Source organism: Plectropomus leopardus, chromosome 14, assembly GCF_026936395.1.
Source record: "Plectropomus leopardus strain MGB_pleo_1.0 chromosome 14, ASM2693639v1, whole genome shotgun sequence".
Taxonomy (NCBI): domain Eukaryota; kingdom Metazoa; phylum Chordata; class Actinopteri; order Perciformes; family Serranidae; genus Plectropomus; species Plectropomus leopardus.
The window spans coordinates 8,274,526-8,295,768 of NC_142189.1; the positions used below are offsets into that span (position 1 = coordinate 8,274,526).

Genomic DNA, 21,243 nt, shown 5'->3' on the forward strand with positions numbered 1-21,243 from the left:
GCACGCACCAAGTTTTGAAAAAAAAAAAGGCTACATACATTGAAATGTTCCCCCAGTGAATCTCCAGGAAGCTACCAGCTCTAACCATAGGAGCACATTCCAGTGCAAACATAAAAATACACTCACCACAAACAGGCATCTGGCTGCCAACAGTAGCTACCCAGCACTAGTTGCTCCTCAGTCCCAGCACACTGCTGTAAGTGAAGGGCTCCGTTTTGAAAGTTAACTCAGCTCAGTGAGTGAGTGGAGGACAATACATCCTGAAGTGAAGGGGAGGGGTGTCCGGCACGCATAAATCAGAGAGTTTGGTTGAGGGGAGGTTGGGGGGGAGTTGCAACCACATATGACGCTGCTGCTGCTGGGTGGGGCGCTGTGCTCTCTCCAGCTGCGGCCCACAGGGACTGGCTGACTCACATGTTCGAATAAACCACCACCTCTTCGTGTGTGAGAGTGTGCCTGCGTGTTTATGTCTGCAGTGAAGTTAGAGGGATGTCTCAGGCTTTAGAAGAAATGTTAAATATTGGTCAGATGTGTCTCCCTCTGCTGATATGGAGGTTTCCCTCTGACCAAAGAAAACCTGTACTGGAACTTTTATGTCTTTGGACATTTTTACTTCAATACATATGAAAATAGCTTTCAAATGAATTATAAATTCGAAAAGGTTGCCCGTGGAGTTTTCTTGTAAACAACCAAAAGTTGTAAGACTTGTATTGAGGTCTAAATAATAAATATGTTAAATACCCTCCGTTCTTATACGTGTTCTCTACTGCTTCCATGATACCAACTCAAATGAGGACTAACTTGTAAAAAAGTGGTTAAAACTGTACAGGGCACCTTTAAAAAATTCCCTCCTATTGAATACTTGTGTAAGATCATACTGCTTGAAGCAATTGTTAGCCTACTTTACAGAATTAGCTGCAAAGCTTGTCGTTTAATTTTTTCTGTCCAAAATGCACTTCCTAGGGCTGTTACAAATATCAGGGCTTTTAAAAAATGTTATTAATTACTATTATTATTATTTACATTGGAAGCATCTATTGAAGTTTTTTAATAAAGCTTAAAATGTTTGATTTTTAAAAAAAATTAAAATCCTTTCTTTGAATAAAGTAATTCATCAGATTAAATGAGTTAGTCATTTTAAAATCTTGTTTTTACTGAATAAATGTAAATTATGGTGCTGTTCGATTCTTGCTGTACTACCACATTAAAACAGGTGCATGCCTCCTTTTGTGTGCAGCAAACAGGAGACCAACGTTTTTTTTCAAAGGCTAAATGCCAACAAATCTGGACCGAAGCAGTATATGTTTGTAGATAAAAACATGCAAATTTGGGGAATGACAACATCAATCACTTTTCAAATCATCTTCACTTTTGAACTTAATAACGCTCGAGTTCTTGGAAATGTCAGGATCACACAAGTCCAAAATAATCCTACACAGCAATCGTTGTTATCTAATTGGTATAACGGTAATAACATTAGTGAGGCCTATATGCAAACATGCAGAATAACCATGTTCAAACCTAATAAATTGACATAGGACAAACAAGATGTGCAGCATCTGAATGTTGATTTAGAATTCAAATATCAATATTTTGAACAAAACTTCAAACTATTTTCTGAGGCTTCAAACACTTTCTAGGAACAACAATGAACCACAATTCTAAGATATTCCCATCAGCTCTTCATTATTTCAATGAAAGTTTTAACTGAAGGAATGGAAAAGGATAACATGACTTGATGTAAACTGTAAGCGTGACACACAAAGAAATGATCAGCATCCTGGTAGAAGAAGGCTACAGAAGTTCGATAAACTTTACTATTATTATTATTATTATTATTATTATTATTATTATTATTATTATTATTATTATTATTATTATTATTATTATAAATGTTATTCAGGCTGCAGGTACCTTACAGTGTTTTGGGAAACTAGCAGTCTGTTTACCAGCAGGTGGCAGCAAATAGTTACTCTATATCTACATCTCTCAGATACCAACTGATGGCCATTGATAAAAAGCTGAAGGTAATTAAAGTGAGATGGAACTGGACACATTAAAATGTATATATATATATATATATATATATATATATATATATATATATATATATATATACATATATATATCCTCTCCATTTAAAGGAAGTGTGGTGAGGTCACAATGTTGTCTGTGCGCTAATAAACTACTAACTTTCAGCTGAGTCTTGCTGTGGAGGTGAAAGCAGATCGAAAGGGAAGTACAATATGATTTTCCTCCTCTGTTCACTGTTGGAGCGTGTTTGCTATCAACAGTAGCATCTTTAATAAGGCATTAAGCATCAGGGTGGTGACCTCGATTGCATGTAGTATTAGTCAGTGAGATTATGTGTTGAGAAAATAACCCTCAGCATCTATGTCTAATTGTGATTCTCTGGCCTCTAATCTTCTTTAATGACTGACCGCTGAGTCCAGAGCAGTGAGCAGCAGCAGCAGGAGGGAACAATACCAGTGTCAGATCTGCTGCCGGAGGCCGCAGATTATGCTGAGCTGCAGATGGATGGTGGAGATGGTGGAGGGCTACGTTCTGCGCACGGTGCCAAAGGGCTGAGGCGGCTCATGCCAGAAAGGGCAGTTTTCCGCTTGGCTACACAGTAGCGGGCTGCTCGTCACCTTGGAGCACAGGGGGAGACGGAGATAGATGCCCTTCTTCTCCGTCAGTCCGCTCCTTTCCTATCACTGTCAAATCTCCTGATTTTGTCGTTGCCGACCTGGAACGCCTCAGCACTCATCTGAGCTTCGATCCCTGGAGAGTTCATTCTGTGCTCAACAGAGTGAGAGACACAATTCATGCGTCTGTGGAAGGACTGGAGCATATGATCAGGACCATGGCCTCTGTATCATATCAGATGGTTTATTTGAAATAGCAAAACAAAATTCTGAATTTAAAAGACAGTTCAGTCAAAAATCAAAAATACCCTTTTTTTAAAAAATCATTGAGTGCAAGAGGATATTAAGGACAAATCTGAAGGAATTCCCTCATGGTGTTTTTAAGATATTTTGCTAATGAGAATGTGTTGGACAGATGGATGCACACGGGAAAAAATACATTTGAAATCCAGAAAAAATTACCCTTTTATTCAAGATAATCCACAGATCTTGTTGTAAGCAGTTTCATGTAGGAATTATTCGGTTTCTTAGAACTACACCCACCAACCGCATCACTGCTGCGCATCTACTGCCAGCTCACCTAGCACCACTCATCTAGCTAACGTTACAGCTCAGCTGAGGAGGACGTCACTAATGTTTACATCTTTGTGGTGTCATGAGCACCATCCTCTCATCCATGAGTAGATGCACACTTCCTTCTGCGCAGTGATACAGTTGGTGGTTGTAGTTGGTCAGACAGAAAATGGTTCCAACATGAAACTGCTCACAACAAGGTCTGTGGATTATCTTGAGCAACCACACCTTGATTTCTGGAAAGCGACATTGCCGTTGAGTTTTTCAAATTAATTTTTAGGCACTTCGAGCAACATAAGCCAAGTGTCATCTAGTTTGGAGAGAAGACAGACATCTCTATGGCTGATATCTCCAAAACTTGGCAACTCACACCAAAACAATCTAGATTGATAAATGGCACTACAGGTAATAGTAAAAAAATGCATTTTTGATTTTAGGGGCAAACTGTCCCTTTAAGTCCACATTTAAGGCAAAACACATTATTACACCGATCTTTGTTAAGTAGCTGCATGGTACAGTTTATCCAGTCAGGTTTTTGGATGGGTTACTAAAGGTCAAACCAAGGAAAGTCATGAAATCATTCAACTGAAGTTTAAACATTTAGATTACTGAAACTGGAGTCACAAGATTTTCACATGATCTGCCCTCCTGCAGTTGAATCAAACCAGCCTTAACTAATTCTAGTTAAAACAGCTACAGTGGAAAACAATAGAGGAAAAAAATAATTGTTGCTTGAGTGTTTTCCTCAAAGGTGCTTTCAAAAATATCTGAAGGCACCTTTGAGGAAAATACAAACTTTTATAAAGTAGTCTCTTTGTGAAAACACTATATTTTATGTTTTTAAATAAATAGAAGAAGTCTTCTTTTCATCTTGATAACATTTTTTTAATAAGATAAAGTGGTAAAGAAATGTCTCTCAACACATATAAGTCTGAATAACTTGATCCATCTACCCAAGTAAAAACACGGAAATGAGCTAAATAGAGTAACAAGAGTTGCATGTGCCAGCTGTGACATATAATAACTATGACATGTGTGTGAAAGAATTACTGCATTTCCAGAGCACCCGAGGGCCCAGTCAAGACTGACAGCCCTGGGGGCCCCTAAAGAGAAAAGGAGGATCAGTGGAAGGGCTTAACCATTCATGTCTGAGTGGTAAGTGGATTCTGACAAGTCCCAAATGAAGGGTTGATGGGAAGGGTTGCACTGTGACATGCATGCTGCCAGTCACTGATACACACACTGCATATAGAGCACCTGCTCTTGTTTGAACTACATTCGCGAGGTCTGCAGTACACAGCTCTGCTCCCACTCCTCACGCCGTCAGTCAGCGAGCAAGAGTCTCTCACTGCTGACACAGACAAAGGAGCAGCTTCAATGCATACGAGATTTCTCAGGCTCTCATACTGAACAGATAGAACTGAAATGGCTAAAAGCAGGTTTTTCACATTGAAAGAAAGGATACATACTGTGTTTAAATTTACACTAATATTCCACTCATTCAGAATTTAACAATATTCTTAATTTGATACGGTTAGGCTTCTTTTTTTTCAAATATAGCACTTTATGATTAAGAAATGTGGCATATGCCAATATCATGCTAGTTAGGGCTGTGTAATATGATGAAATATATTGACTGATGATGAAAACGTCTATCGTTTCATATTATGCTCTATAATTTATTTAGTTTTTGTCATCTGATAACGCTTTGCATCAATTTGCTTAGATTTATTTAATTAAAACAATACTTTTTTTTAACTTTACTATAACAGTACTTTATTTAACTTTATACTTTACTTTATTAAGCATTATAACAGTATTTTATTAAACTTAAGTATACAGTAGTTTATGTGACTTTGCTTCATGGTAGTGGCTACTTTATTTGTAAATGTACTTCATTTAAGAAATTTGCATTTTAGAAGTTTACAGGAGTTTAAAGGAGATTTCAAAATATCAAGATATATATGTCATGTATTGCAATATAGCCTAAACATACAGTGATATTATTTTAAAGCCATATTCCCCAGCCCCAATTCCAGTTTTAGTACCGTTCTTTGGACGGTGCATTTGGAATATATATCTCAATTCACGTTTTTAACCGCAGTTTGTAGGAAATGGCATCTTGCCTGTTTACAGTCAGCTCTGGGCATTATAAAGTAACCACCAAGGGGTCCAGATTAATAAAAGGATGCAAGTAAAACTCCAAAGGGGATTAACGGGGCAAACAGGAGGCACAAAATAGACCCTTTCTAAATCTTCCAAATCTGATCGGGATTTGAAACATTAGCTGAAAACATGCAGCTCAGATTTAGATGAAGGAAATTATAGTCTCAAAAAGCCCAGAGCTATAAAATGCAGCAAAATTCATGTTTGGAAATATGTCCAATATTAGCATGCTGAGGATTGTCCCTGTTGAAGCATGTTTAATTCAGTAGTGCAGAGATCAAAAAGAGAATCATTGCATTGAAATTTAAGTAGTACATACATGGAAACGGTGTGTGTATGAAATCCCCCCTGGATGGCAGAGTGTTTTTTGTAGTGGTGGCGGCCTGTAGATTGTTCCCACTCCTTGGAGCATGTTTAATTCAGTGGTGCTGCAAACAACTACAGAGACCTCCCTTTAAAATTCCACACAGTTCACACCTAGAAACACAGTGTGTATTCCACGGGGCGCCGTGAATGGTTCGGAGTTCGTAGTGAAGCAGCCTGTGGATTGTTGTTGTTATTCCTTGGACCATGTTTAATTCTGAAATCATTTCATCTGCCCCTCACCCCTGTGCTTTGGGTAATTACCCTTGTGTCACTGCGCCATGATCCCAAAGACATGACTGCCAGCTCACACCGTCTCTGGGCTACATTATCATTGAGGCAGCTCGCCCCTCGCAAGACCACAACATCCACTGATCCTCCTGTGAGACACGGCACAAGACTTAAGGGCAGCTGTCAATCATGCAACGTAAGATCATGGGGCCCCCGAATGAGGTCACTCGACATGGTGTGAAAAACAAGCGAATCGCTCCAATCTGGAAAGAAAATACCCTGTGGGCATTTCTCCTTCCAAACATGCCATTAGAAAAAAGCATGCAGAGGAGTTGAATAACAACACGGCACAGTGCACAGCAATACATTAGAAGAATAAAAGACAAAGACTGGACCTCTGACCTGAGAACGAACAAATGTGAAACGGTTAACAATAGTGAATGTGGTAAATGAATGTGGACCCCAGGAAAATTAGCCTTGCTTTAGGGCACAACTAATGGGGATCCTGACAAATAAACATAACTAAACGGTGTCTCATAAGTAAATTTCAACCAGAGAGGGCTGCTTACTAGTATCAGTTTTTAACCCTTTGAAACATGGATGGACATCAGTTTTATTGTGCTGCACTCAGATGCCTTTCACATTCTGTTTAACCCTTTGAAACCTGAGAAAATTGTTTTGATTTCTTTAATAAAACATGGGAAAAAGGCAATGACCAACTTGGCAAGAATTCTCCCACAAATTTTACAAAATTAATAAAAAACAAGAGAGTGACCTCAAAATTGATGAAAAAAAGAAAAATAAGAAAACACATAATGAAAAATGAAAAACTGCATTTATATTTAAATTACTATAAATTCTAAAATACTATACTAATTTCTTGCAAGTTTTTGGGCCATGTCTTGTTGAGTTGCTCATTGCCCTCTCCCCATGGCTTTTGAAATAAATCAAACCGAACCACACACACACACACACACACACACACACACACACACACACACACACCTAACCCAACTTCTCACGCTTGTACTGGCTCGCTCGCTCTCTCACTACTCACACAGTGTGGCACTGAAATGAGGCACTGAAAGCTGCATTATGATTTGGTCAGGTAGGTATGGCTTGTATAAGGAACTGCTGCCATATTGGAAACGAGTCTCGGTACCTAACCCTAATTTAAAACAGGGTTTGAAATTTGCACCAGCTACCAGCCAAATGCTGGTAAAATATGCAAGTGGCTGCTACATTTGCTCCATTCACCAGCCAAAAAAAACAATGATAATATATTTAGTAGCTTGTAGATTTTGGAATCCACTAGCTGCAGTAGCAGGTGGACAAAAAAGTCAATTTTCATCCCTGATCTTACCCTGGTAAAGAAACATATTGTTCCATAGACACTGACAGAATTTTTAACTACATTTTGTGAGGGCACAACCAAATCTTTTATCTTACTCTGGGATTTACTGAGATCTGACGAAGATGTTTCTGACATCACTTCTCCCTAACGTCTAGTCAGAGCCTGCACTCTGCCAGACCTGCCAGTTAGCTCTCCCCTCCGGGATATCGGTTTCTCACACAACTGTATCTTAACACTGCGATGATGTACTTCAAACGTTCATAAGACCGTGCTCACTGTTTGGACATGTCCCTTTTGACAACCGCAGACATCCCAACAGGGCTGGTGACAACATCTCCTGTCCAACTCAATTTGTCTCCTCCTCCTCTACACACTCAGATGTTCCTTCTCCTCCTCTGTCGTTTCAAGGACATCCACCTTACAGCCACTGCATCCATTAATGGATGCTAAGCGCAGCTAGCCAAGCATGTACTGACATCATAAGAATTGCATGAGGATCTATAATGAAGGTGGAACCCTGTTAGAAAATAGTTTCACATCCAAGAGAGGTCTCACCATCAGTGGTTGACATCTCCTCTATGACAGATGAAAGTCTTGATCTGATTATCAAAGTGCAGCTATTAAACCTTGTTTTAAGGCTAAAATATTCCTCTATGTGCTACAGTGCTGATGTATTATCAATTCTGCACCACTTTAATATATTTTTCCATCTTATTTTTCACTCTGATATTAATCACAAGATTTCTTAGAGACAATGCATCAAAAGTCATTGAAACCGACAGAGTGATTAAATATGCATAATCACTCACTGGAATTGATCTCTTGCTCAATATCTGGCCCTTTTTTGAGGCCGACATCTGGCAAATTGTTGGAACATTTCTCCATCAATGTGCCCCATTAAAGTTTCAAGTCAATTAAAAAAAACATTCACTCGTAGCAGTTTTCCACAATGTGTCATAGCTGTGTTTACAGCAACTGTGCAAAGCATAAGAAAAGTGTTGTAATAAAAAACTGCTATAACAGAATATGTCCTTCTTCTGTCAAAAAAATCAGTCCTTCCTAGGTTCTGCCCCTTCTGCTCCGAGCTCTGATAACAGTTAGGCAAGCTTGAAAACAAACCAGAACCTTGGTCAACTTTCCCTTTTCCTGTGATACTTATGTGCTAAGCTTGCCTGTGTTAAAAGGAAACCAAGTTATGTAGATGATTAAAAGATGTGGCCAGGGGACACAAATTTGTGGGGGTTAGGGTTAGCCTTGTTTATAACAGTTAACTTTGTCAGTATATATCCTTCCATCACAGACTGTTGTCCTTGTTATCAGCTTCGTGAAGCTATATTGCCTGACATGCACAAACTATCTAATGCTCTAACAGTGTTGCAGCTACCTAAACAGCACTACTATGTTTCTTTTTGACAAGTTTGTGAAACTTAGCAACAGTAAATAAGGCAAGCAGGCCTTAGGATCAGTCTATTAAGTTAAATTTAATACTATAACGTTTACTTTCATTACAATTTTGCATCAAATAAAGGCATAATTGCCAATATGTTTATTGAGGTATCTCTAAATTTTCATAGCATATTCTGTCAGTCACCAGACAAATGTCTTTATCACAGAATAAGATTACTGTGGAATGCAAGCTTTAACAGAGAAAGCTCAACAATTTTTTTGAGGTGCGTTTAGAAGATCTGAGTGGCCATGTTGTAAAAATATCATACAAACTTTAATAATGCAGAATGCTTAAACCGTATTAAGTCAAGCATAAGCACTCAGGAATAAAAAATTCAATGATTAAATTCATGCATTATAAACCATCTCCCCGCAGTAGGCTTTACTCTTCCCACAATGCATACTGCGGCTACAAATGCAATTCAATTTAATTGATACAATCAATGAGTCTTCCCCCATGACTAATATACAAACTAATGAAAAGTGCTTCAATTTAAGATTTTAGGATCAATATCCTGGAGACAATAAAATAAACTATAAAAAGCAGAAATAAAAGAATGCACCATCTGTTCTGCAGCGGCTTTGCTGTGCTTCTAACCAAACATTGATCAATATAAGAACTCTAAGAGATAATATACTTTGAAAAAACAACTAGGATTTGTTAATTTAGTTGAATCTATTCCTTTTCGGTTAAATCACTGTGGAGTGGGCGAGGTTCTGATCGAAAGCTCATCCAAATCTGACCCTAACCCTCTCAGAGGAATGTCAAGCTTCAATGGCACAGAGATTCGTTTTCTTGATTGAAAATCTCTACCTCTCAGTCCAGCCTTTTGTCATCACGTCACCCCTTTTTTAATTCACCGCCTCCTCGCTGCTTCTGTCTTTTGCTCTCCTTGATCACAGCCCTCAGTTTTTTAATCTCTTTGTCCCACTTTGGTCTCCTTTATTTGTCTTTATCTCTCTCCCTTTAGGCTTAATATCTTTTCACCATTATTTCTTCAGTATCGTCACTCAGGCTGCCTACCTCTTTGGACTACAGTCCGATGCCCCAATTTGCTTCATGATGCATGAAAAGAGTCCTTATTGTGTATAATGTCATAAATCCCGTTCTTAGAGGGTCTAAATCATGACTACGCATTTGGATATTGAATGTAGATGATAAAAATAGATGATTCGTGTACTGTAGTCGTACTGTAGGTCAATGAAAGCATTTCTACGCCAGAGGTGAAATAAAGGCCATGACAAGGTGAGGAAGATATGAGACAAGAGTAATAAGGACAAATACTAAGTGGAGTCCATAATAATGAGCAGCAGTAGTTCCTACCGCACGGATGGGCAAGTTGGAAGTAGAATAACATAAATGTAAATGATACTACAGCGGGAGAACCAAAGATTTTTCGTTTTAATTGAAACAGTTGATAATGTGTGACAGTCATCAGGACAGGGTCATGTGAGAAAGTATTCTAAAGACAATGGGAGTACATTATTACATTTCTGTGAAATTTTACTATAATCTATCAATAATTCCTCAACATTTGGGCCAACTCCCTTCATGTATCTCTGTCATTATCATTTTTTCTTCATTGATTATTATTTACATTTATTTATGTGAACTCTGAATTTATCTAAAAGTGTATTTTTACTATTTATTTGCTATATTCTTTCTCTCTCCTTCTCCTTCTTGTTCATACCTGCATAACCCTCTGGTTCCCATTATTCATAAATAAATGTATGAGACATCCTCATACATGCACACAAACAATTACAATACTCCTACTGACAGACACTGCTATAAATCTGTACCATACTCAAATCCTGTTTCTTATGTCTTGTTTTGATATCTATATGATTTGTTACAGCGTTGTCTAATTTGACAAATAAAATGCATTTTTAAAAATCCTTGGACGTCATGTCATGATATAATATCATGAAAAAGCCACCACAATTTCTCAACCAGTTATCTTAAAATAATGAAAATTCTTTAGACAAAAAAAAAAAAAACAGTTGTCAAATAGTCAGCCATCTGCTGAAAAAAATTGTAGCTAGTAAAAACATCTTCATTTAAAATATTTTTTTCCAGTGAAATACTATGAAAGTAATCTCAAAATCATGTTACAGACAAAAGCCTTGTTTAAATGCAGACACAGTCGTGGTCCTCTGAAGCACTTGACTGCATTGAGCAAAGTAATTATGTGTGGAGAGATCTAAATGACCCTGGTGCTTGAGTCAGTTTGTTTACTTCTGAAATTGGCCTGCGCTGAATGCATGATCCCGCTCATACTAACATACACTGTCATTCTCCACACAGATATAGAGCTATCTCACATATCTATTTTTACATATATTCAGCATGAATATGCAGTTATGATATGTCATGTCATGTCATGGCTTACACGTAATTTTAATTAAATTTGATTGACTTTAGTAAAAATATTACATGACATCTATAACTGCTGTCTTATTTTAAGAATCAAACTAAAGTATGTGGGGAGTCAATATATTTATACATGAGAAAAGAAAAGAAGTTGTTTTTATCATGTTAATTTGTTATTAAGTAAATGTGTAACTAGTAAATCCCAAAAAGGAAGGTCACCTGCTAACTTTGGCAGCAGGGGTCATGGGGGAAAGTTTTATTTGCTGCATCCATCCTGCAGGCCTTGCAGATACAATACCTGTCAGACAGCTTCCTGTCATTCCTCACAGAAATGCACATTCTGCATTTCTTTGCAGCTTCCCTATCACAGTTATCATCAGAACACTCACATCCTCTTTTTTATGTCCCCTTTGTATAAACAGGTAGGCAGATAATATAAAAGCCATCAGGAGGTATGCAGAGCCTGTTAGTCAGACAAAAAACATTTTCCATGTGCAAAGCATTGAAAATATAACTGTTGTGGTTACCTATTCACATCTTAACATTTTGACATTGGACAGCTTAATATTTTTGTTCAACTGTATCTGTATGAGTTTGTGTCTGTGTGAGAGTGTGTTTGGAGTACAGAGCATTGCTGCAAGCACCTTTTCAATACAACACCCTAACTTGAAAGTCACCTTCATGTCTTCTCTCTTTGGAAATGTTTTTAATCTTCTTGGGAAATTAGAAAACTCAATTCTGCAGTCTGGGTTTTTATTAACATTGAGCCCAGCTGAGCACATTTTATTTCCTTGTATTCCTTCCAGTCATTCATTTAATCTTACTTAAGCAGCTGAGGCTATGTGGAGAGGCTGGCTAATTATTGATTTGACTCATTCCAAAGCAAGGAAAGAGGCTGAAAAAAAGGCAAAAAACAACTCAGTTGTTTAACTGACACATCTGACTGGCACTTTCACAGGTGTGTGTGAGCAGCTGTGTGTGTGGAAAATTGTCATTTCTGCAGCAAAACAAGCCTAAATTATGTTCTCTAATCTAAATCAATTCAGAACAATGTCACTCTAGGCAAGCCGTATTTGCCTACATCTTTGCAGAGATCTGTTATTAAGGTTTTTGTTATTGCTGAATGCCATCCATCCATTAGCTATACGCATCCTTTTAGAGGGTCACAGGGGGCTGGAGATGATCCCAGCTGAATGTGTTGAATGGCATTGATAATAATAGAATAAATTAGTTTCAAATGTACACTTATTGTTCTCGTCAACAATGATATATGATAAATTGGTTAGAAAACAAAGGCAAGCTTAGAATAAGCTGTAATGCACTCTTGTTTTCAGAGAGGATACAGAGAGAAACCGCACTTCCAGGTGCAAAAAATGACAAAGACATCAAAGATCTGGCAAATGGGCAAACAAGACTCCTTTCTATGGAGCTCAGAGTGAATTTCCACGCTTGTTTGAAATCTGGCAACCCTGTATGACACCGACTCAGATGCCTGAGTTGCAAGCAAAGCCTAAAATAACTCACAGTGCTCACTGTCCACTGGGCATCATTAGCCCACACACTGAAGGTGAGTCCCATTTGTGGCCATTCAGATGTTAACATCAAGGTTATATAAGTGATTTTATGCGCTGAACTGACAGCGATCATCTCCGAAGGAGCCAAGATTCTGAGACACTGTGCTGCATATACGGTGAGTTAAGATGGAGATCCGAGCTGTCTTTGCTAGAACAACAGTTTGAGTGAGATTACATATTGACGGACACAATGGAAGTCAAACCTAATCACAATCACAGAGGTGCTTGAAACAACCACTGGAGCAGTTTTCATTTGTGGCAATGGTCCAAACACTGTCCTTTGGGAAAATCTGGGTAAAGTGGGCTACATTAGGACCCGGTCCAATGATCACAGAATGGAAAATATTTGGAAAAGAGTTGCCATCGCTACATTATTTCTACACGGGTGTTTTGAGGCATACCAGTGGATAAAGAGAAAAATAAATGCCTAAACATAAACACAGCACTGCAGATAGACACTGTATCCATCTTAACATGTCAGCCTAGTGATACATTTTTTAAAGAAAATTAAAGCAATTTCCTTCTTTCTCTACAAACCACACTCAATTGTTATTTCATTAGGTACACTTAGCTAAAACTAATATAATCCTGCAACCTGAAGGTTCATAAGGGTTAAAATGTTCAATGTTTGTTCAAACTGTTTTAATTCAGCTGTGCAGCCAAATGTTTGTCTTTCAGAGATATCCGTCCTTTTACATGCGCATAGTGTAAGGATGGTTTTACTATTTTAATGCCTCTGTGCCAGCAACAGCCTTGGACGGAGCCTCTATGTTTTCTGGTTTTCTGATTATCCATCCGTCAGCCATCTCATACTTGTGAATAAAATATTCCACCTTCAGGGAATTTCTTCAAATTTGGTAACAACCTTCACTTGGTCTAAATAATGAGCTGATTAGATTTTGGTGGTCAAAGTTCAAAGTTACTGTGACCTCATCTGTCTCATTCTTGTGAACGTAGTAACTCAAGAAGACATTGAGGCAGTTTCCTAATTTTGGCACAAACATCCACTTGGACTTTAGAAATAAAATAATCCGAATTTGGTCATCAAATGTCAAGGTCACTGTGACCTCACAAAACATGTTTTTGGCTACAAGTAAAAAATTCATGTGATTATGACAAAATTTCAAACACGTCTAACAGAATAAAATGACGACATGAAGGCATTTTATATCCAAAAGCTCAAAGTTCAACCTCATAGTGACATCATAATGTTCTGAAAAACACTCCATTACTCAATGTCATAACTCAGGAACAGAGGGGGAGATATTGGCTGATACTAAATTGGTGACGCTAATCTTGGGTGCCCATCTTGTAACTGCGCTGATTGTGTAGATTTTCTGTGCTGCCGGGGCAAAGATATGTGTGGTGCATTGACATGGATGTAAACTGTAAGTGCAACTTGATTGATGCAGGGAGGCATACAACCATGAGGCTGTAGTTCTAATTTACATGTACTTCACATTAGATTTAAATATTGATTTAATTTATATTAATGCCATTGTGATGTTTCCTTGCTATTTACATAATGTTCTGAATATAGAAAAAAAACTAAAGCTGCATGACATTGCTTAAACCTGCCACAACAGATCTGATTAAACTCTCTACAGTCACACAGTGGAATGGCGTTATCCACAATAAGTTGATGCAAGGGAGTATCTTTACACTGTAGATCATAAATTAGGCTATATTGAATGCAGTGTGGTTACTCTGTCTTCTCCAAAGAACAAAGAGAGCAGATTAAATACCAAAAGCTTTTTTAAAGCATAATAAAAACTAAACTGCAAGATATCCAGTATGTAAAACTAATATGGGGACAAGCCATAAATATGTCATTTTACGGAGCTAATGAGATAATAGATGAACTCAGTCACGTTTCTCATGTAGACTTTATTGGCCGCCATGGAGGCAATTATGTGATAATGTCTAATAGGCCTCAGAGAACACTGTTTGAATAATGGATACTGTGCATCAGATGTGGACATGACCTTGACAATGATATTATGACAACACACTTCTGACTCTACCTAAAAGACACAAATCGTATAAACTTCTGCTTAACTAAAAGGGAAATATTATGACCAAGCTATAAAATACTAATTTGTCCTCAACCATACTTACAAACTTCTATTACAGGAATACCAGCATCTCTAAAAACCATACTCTACACTATTAAACAGATAAAATAACGTATTTATCTGCAAATATCTTTCTAGTGTATACAAAACCCACTGTGGGAAGTTAGAATAAAAAGCAGAATAATGAAGAGCCACGCAGCTGTCTTTTACTTTACAGATTTACATCCATGATTGAACCGTGGGTCTGTCCATTTTTCAAGTGATCCATATAAAATTGCACTTTGAATCAATTTTTCCGCAAGGGTGACTCAACAGAGAAAATTTAAAAAGCTGAGAGCTAAATGTCAGCAACTCTGACCTCTCTCTTGTTTTCTTCACTTTTACTGTTGTGACTTTGAAAACAAAAAATGTAAAGTTTCAACTGTGACCAAATGATAAAAAATCCACAGTCAGCTAAGAAATATATTCAAGCATATGAGAATAAAACATGAAAGCACGTCTGAGTAATGAATATTCAACACAGTGGTTTTGAGCCACAAATAGATGCAGCCTGCCTAAAGGCAGACACTGGCTCCTGGAGCAAAAACAAGACTTCTTCCACGAACCACTGCAGGCTAAAGTCATGAAACGCATTTGAGGAAATGCAAAGAATACAACAATGATGTTGTTTATATCTGATATTAACTTGTGTTTCTGTGATTTGAACACTAGTGGACAGCCAAAGACATCATCATTCACAACTGTGTCTTGTGTCTCTGGCTGACCGATGTGTTCAGATTTTATTAACTTCCAATGTCACTTATGCTAGAGGGTCACACACAGTTTTTACATTCACACGCTCACTAGTTGGTCACTAGGATGCTCGCTTGTCACGTTACCAGTTGTGTTGGTACAACTAGACATATCACTGTCAGCAAAATTCAGTGTTTCCTTCCATAGGACAGAACGACAGACGGTCATACAACACTTAATCCAACTTGCAGCAATATGGGAAAGTTATGAAGTGTTTGCGCGCCGAAACAACCAACATTCACTGCACTGATGACATGGTCCTTGTCAGGGACACATCAGGACACATTAGAGTTTAAACTAAAAAGGTATGTGGTAAAATGCATCCCAGACCCCCTCAGCAAGTGGTTTGAGTTATCAGATCACAATACGTCTTTGTGGTTGTTTACATGTGTATTTAGTGCTATCCATTTGTGACTGGATCACCCAAAATGCGGGTTTATACCAGGTGTAAACAAGCTGAATGAGAACTGTCTATACACTAAGATTCGATATGGGTTGTCAAAGTCACATAAAAGCAAAATTTTAGCCTGTGTCTTTTATCTAACTTTTTAGAATTAAGTCTTTCAACTGGGTCTCCTGATCAAAATTAGGACTACAAACATTTGCTGGTCACAGAGAACTGTAATCTGTGACAAGTCACATTTTTACATGAAGTGCGTGTGGAAGTTGTTTTTCAGGTAATGTATGCAATTGTAGATTTAATTTTTTTTTAAAAAAAAAAGCTCTGTTGTTTACAGCCTTAAGCTTCCCATTCTAATAAACTGGATGGTGAAATCCAAAATTATTTTGAGTCTGTCCTGGTCAGTTTGCTTGCTTTGCATTCATGTATTTTGACTAAGGCAACTAATGCAACATTCTCCAGCAATGTTGACACTTTCTTTCAAAGACACTGTCCTTTCCCTGGCCTGACAGATAAACCACATCCATCTGCTGCACCAAGGAGATTAAAACAAATGCTAACTATTTGCCAGCAACACGTGACCCAGGTCCAACCGCCCCGAGCTGATGTTTTTCCAACATTGTTTAATTAAATGTTGTTATTTGCTTCTCTGTATTGTGAGCAAGATCTCCACTCAGCTATGGTTTATTTTTTAACAGTTTGTTCTACAAATCAAACTGACATTTTACTACCATGGAAACAACAATATGTTCACCTCTATACCATGCCACCATCCACAACCTTTCACTGAACTTAAACGTAAATGTCAACAAAAGCTTGGCATGGTTCAGAACAGTGACATAAGAACTAAGTGACATTTAGGAAACTGTCTTCAAGATGTAAACTGTCTGCTTGTATAATAGTCAAGAAGGTATGCAGCAAGCCAAAAATCAAGAGATTAATGAGTCAGATCTCTCTATTTGCAAAAATATATAAATTTAATATTCAGTAGATGCGTGACTGGAGGCACTACCACCATTATTAGTGAGTCACTCAGACTGGGATCCACCAGACAAGGAGCCAGAGGCCCTGGTGTGGTGGTACGTTGGCCTCATTGTGCCATATGGAATTTTTTTTAGCTTGTCTGCACTAATCCAAGTGAAAGCCAAGCGTACGCCAGCAGACATGCCAACTTCTGAAACCTGCAAGTGCAAAGGTGAACTCCGGGCCTCAGTATCTACCACAGCTGTCATGTCTGGGCGGATGACTGCAGGAGCCTGCAGCTGAGCAAGCAGCAAGACAGGACAGAGTTACTCATGAATGCAATGGCTAATGGGTCTCATGTCTGTCGGCCAGATCAGACTCCGTAAGGTACCCAACCAACCCCTCATGCACTCCACACACAGGGTGTAACTGATCTAATGACTGCCTAAAAAGCACTGCTCAAACAGCAGTGGAATATCAGTAGTAATGGTCATAGCAGAGCAATACAATGCAGTTTAGAATTTCAAACAAAAAAGATATTTTCCTGATTGTTGACGGAGCATTTTGGCATAATATGTTTGTAGACTATAATAAGCATTACTGACCCAAATAGCTGCATGATACCAAATTACTTCTCACTGGGCTTATTCAAATCCCTCTGTACCTTTGCAAAAAAAGGAGAGGTTAGGCAGAGGTTACTATGGATTTAAAGTGCTCTGATAGTATTGGTTTTGTCGTCATATTGAAAAGGTTCGCATTTTTCCTAGTCTCAGACGAAGGTGTATTTACAATAAAAATGGTTTCACAGCGAGGTCTGTGGATAATCTCATGTAACTGACACATTGTTGTTGGAAAGACACGTTGCTGTAAGTTCTTCAAACATTTCACTATGCTTAAACCCTTTGAAACCTCAGGTGACATCACTTTTCTTGTGCTGCTGTCAGATGCCTTTCACAAGTATTTAAATCTCTGAATCCTGAGCAAATTTTTGCTATGTCTTTCAAAAACATGGGGGGAAAAATGCAATAAGCAACTTGGCAAGAATATTCCACAAATTGCAAGAATTTACTTTAGAAAAAAATAAGATAAAATGTCTAGGGAAAAAGAAAACAGCTAGGGAAACAATGTATTTATAATTATTTTAATTATGTATTTAAAATTATATTACCTTTTTTTAAAAAATCATTTTTAAGCACCTTTTCCAGGTCATTTCCTTGTTCTCATTTCCCCTTCTTTCTTCAGTACTAATTTTCACCACTTTTTTTTTTTTTTTTACTAATTTCTTGCTAAATGTTGGGTGATTCCTTCTTTTGTTATTCATTGCCTTCTTTCTGTGCTGTAAAAAAAATCAAGCTAACTTTCTCAATTTTCAAAGGGTTAAGCACCACAAATAAAGCTCTACATTTTCATAGTTGGGATGAAAGGAAGAGACTTAAATTTTCAGCAGAGATCTAATATCCTTAGCAAGTGAACTGACACTTCATTAATACATGGCACCTCAATATCTATCATAATTAAACAAGGTTGCTTGGAGTGATCTGCCATCAACATGCTCTCTGCACATTGTTTCAAGATGCTTTACACTGCAATGTGATGCACCTTATGTCCTATGCTCTAGGGCATAGGCAAGGCACTGTATATGGATAGGAAAACTGCAAACCCTTGTCCTGTGGTTCTTTATGACATTATCAAATCACACATTAAGGTCAGTCTCCATCATATTTACTCTGTGATATATGACTGCACACACTTTTCCTAATGGACACAATATCAGATTGAAATCAGAAGGAAATTCTCTGTAGTCCTCGGAGTAAAGCTTTTCCGGCCAAAATAGGCTCAGAATTCAATTACGATGTGAGTGAGTGCTTGAATGTATTAATATCCAGTTGTCTGCCCAACTGCACTCAGGACCCTCATATTATACAATGACGTAATTGAGTAGAGACAAGAATATACAAACAGTCATATAATAATAGGCTGCAATATTAACCTCATTTCATTATCTAGTAACAACCATCTGAAGCAATGAGAGATTATCCCTAAAGGATGTTTGTTTGTAAACATGAATGTTTAGATTAGCCCACATAACACGCATCATGATTCCGCAGATGCTTGAATAGACAACAATAGGAGGGTTTTTTTCATATGAATTATATGTAGACCGTGAGCATATGTTTCATTTAAGTCAGAAAATGTGGCATCAATAGGAAAAAAAAAGAATTAACACAAGGTACAATTTTTAAAACATGGATGCTTTACATACATCACCAACCTGCAGCACAACAGATCTAAAAATTAAGCACAGCTTCGCTGTGGGCAGCCAAAATTAGTGTCACCTATTCAGTACATGATCAATTATTTTCCCCTGCCCCTCTGGTGCGGGCCATGTGCGGTCTCACATTTCCCTTTTTTTTTCCTATGATTAAGTCAATAATCTGAGATGAACAAAGTCATATACATGTAAATGTGGCTAAACATCTGGGAACATGGCTTGGACCTAACCAATTACAGCATGAATAATTATAGGAGCTGTTCATCTTGTTAAATGCAATGTATTTCAAACAAGAATTGTCTCGGATGTCATTTTAAAACTGCAAATAAAGCACAACCACAATCAACAAGGCACTAACAGGTCCATATACTATGACTTCTATGAGAATATGTAGATTTCAATTTCTGTCCTGCATTTTCTATGCAAATGACTCTACAAAGGGCAAAGAAAATACTTCCAGCACATAACCCAAAATCTGAGCTACAATAAGACGAACCAGTTGGGATTGAAATAACTGTGCCAGAGGGACTTCCCTAATCAAATGGTAATTGATTGAATCAAGCCAATTAATTCCACCCTTGCTTGCACATCGCTGCACTTTCAAAATGGATAGCAGATTTTCATACATTCACACAGAAGAGTTTTACCAGAGCCTGTAGTATCCTCTCCATGTGCTGTCTACATAGACTGCAATGTTGATTTGATTTACGAAAACTATTACGAAAAATGCTCTCAATAACCTTTTATCTAAGATGAAAATATATTATTATATTATAAATAATACCACCGTGTTGGTAGTGGATGAATAGGGATTTACCATAGCTATCGTGTTTGGCCCACTTGAGTGTATGTAAGTGGTATGGAATAGGTATCTAATGTAATCCATGTTATTTCATATCTCACTAAGCCACTTTGGCACAAACGCCAGAGGATGTTTGTAATATTCATGTCTGGCTCTGTGGGCTTGCTGCCTAGCTACTGTTCAGTTCCTTCCTTCATTAAAACACTACTCAAACGTACAACCTCTGCAGAATTTGGGGAATCAACACACAATGTCTCACTGAGTGAATCGCTTGAGATAACCCAAACATATTACTGAGACGATGTAGATGTAGCTTAGAGGTGTGATATGCTTCCGTCTGTCTTGGCTTGGTCTCAGGCTTAATGGAATCAACTCCAAGACAATTGTGCAGAGTCTGGTAGTCAGCTGGGATGGTCTCGACTTCAGTCTCGCATACTGCCCAAAAAATGTGTTTGTATATGTACAAATGCATGTTAAGTCAGTATACCAACTGTCATAATTGTCTAGATCTCAGGGCCAATCCTTTCTCAAGTTAAGGATTAGGAGACCTTACTTCAATGAGTTACTGGAAAAAATCATGTCAAATCTCCAGTTTTGTAAACTTTCACAGGTCTGCAGCTCAACACTGTTACACTGTACCTGTGGGACTGGAGGATCAGTCCTTGTAATGATTTAATATAAATAACAAAAACAGCTAATTGTTGTAGCAATGTATTCCAATCTGAACTGATATCTGAACTGAACTATGACCTTTTCAGCCTTCAATATTTTAATCTTTTACATAGCATTGACAGTTGGTGACCCCCAACACACTGCACAGCATCCCACTGTCAGATTAAAGACTAAGCATACCAACAACCCTTTCACTAAGCCTTCCCAACAAAGACTCTTCAATAAACACTGAGACATAAGAATGTAAGCAAAGCGAAAAGCACTATGAAACCCTCCAGCGCTGCCACGACTACACAACCAAACAGGCACTACAGAAGAAACCTACCAACCAACTGTGCTGGTTCTCAGCAAAAGCATAGAGGAAACTGACCAAAGCCTTCAGATCCCAACTGCAGCAGTGTCCTCCATAAAAAGTTACAATTAATATTTCACAACAGGCATTACTTTTTATGCCGATATATGTCGCCTCACAGAGTGCAACAGTTCAGTTTGCCCTGATTCTCTCAGTTGCTTACAAAACACCTACCCTAATGGTTTC

General features: G+C 38.0%; 1 protein-coding gene across 3 annotated transcripts in view; it reads right to left on the bottom strand.

The window, feature by feature from the left end:
* sash1b (SAM and SH3 domain containing 1b) overlaps positions 1–21,243 on the bottom strand; it is a 62,730-nt gene that overhangs the window by 22,957 nt on the left and 18,530 nt on the right. Inside the window, exon 1 of one of the 3 annotated variants that reach the window (XM_042500804.2) lies at positions 127–280. The exons of the other annotated variants lie outside the window; for them this stretch is intronic. The gene's annotated coding sequence lies outside the window, so the exon portion shown is untranslated. Of the gene's footprint in view, positions 1–126; positions 281–21,243 lie in introns of those variants that run through there. 3 annotated transcript variants of the gene reach the window in all.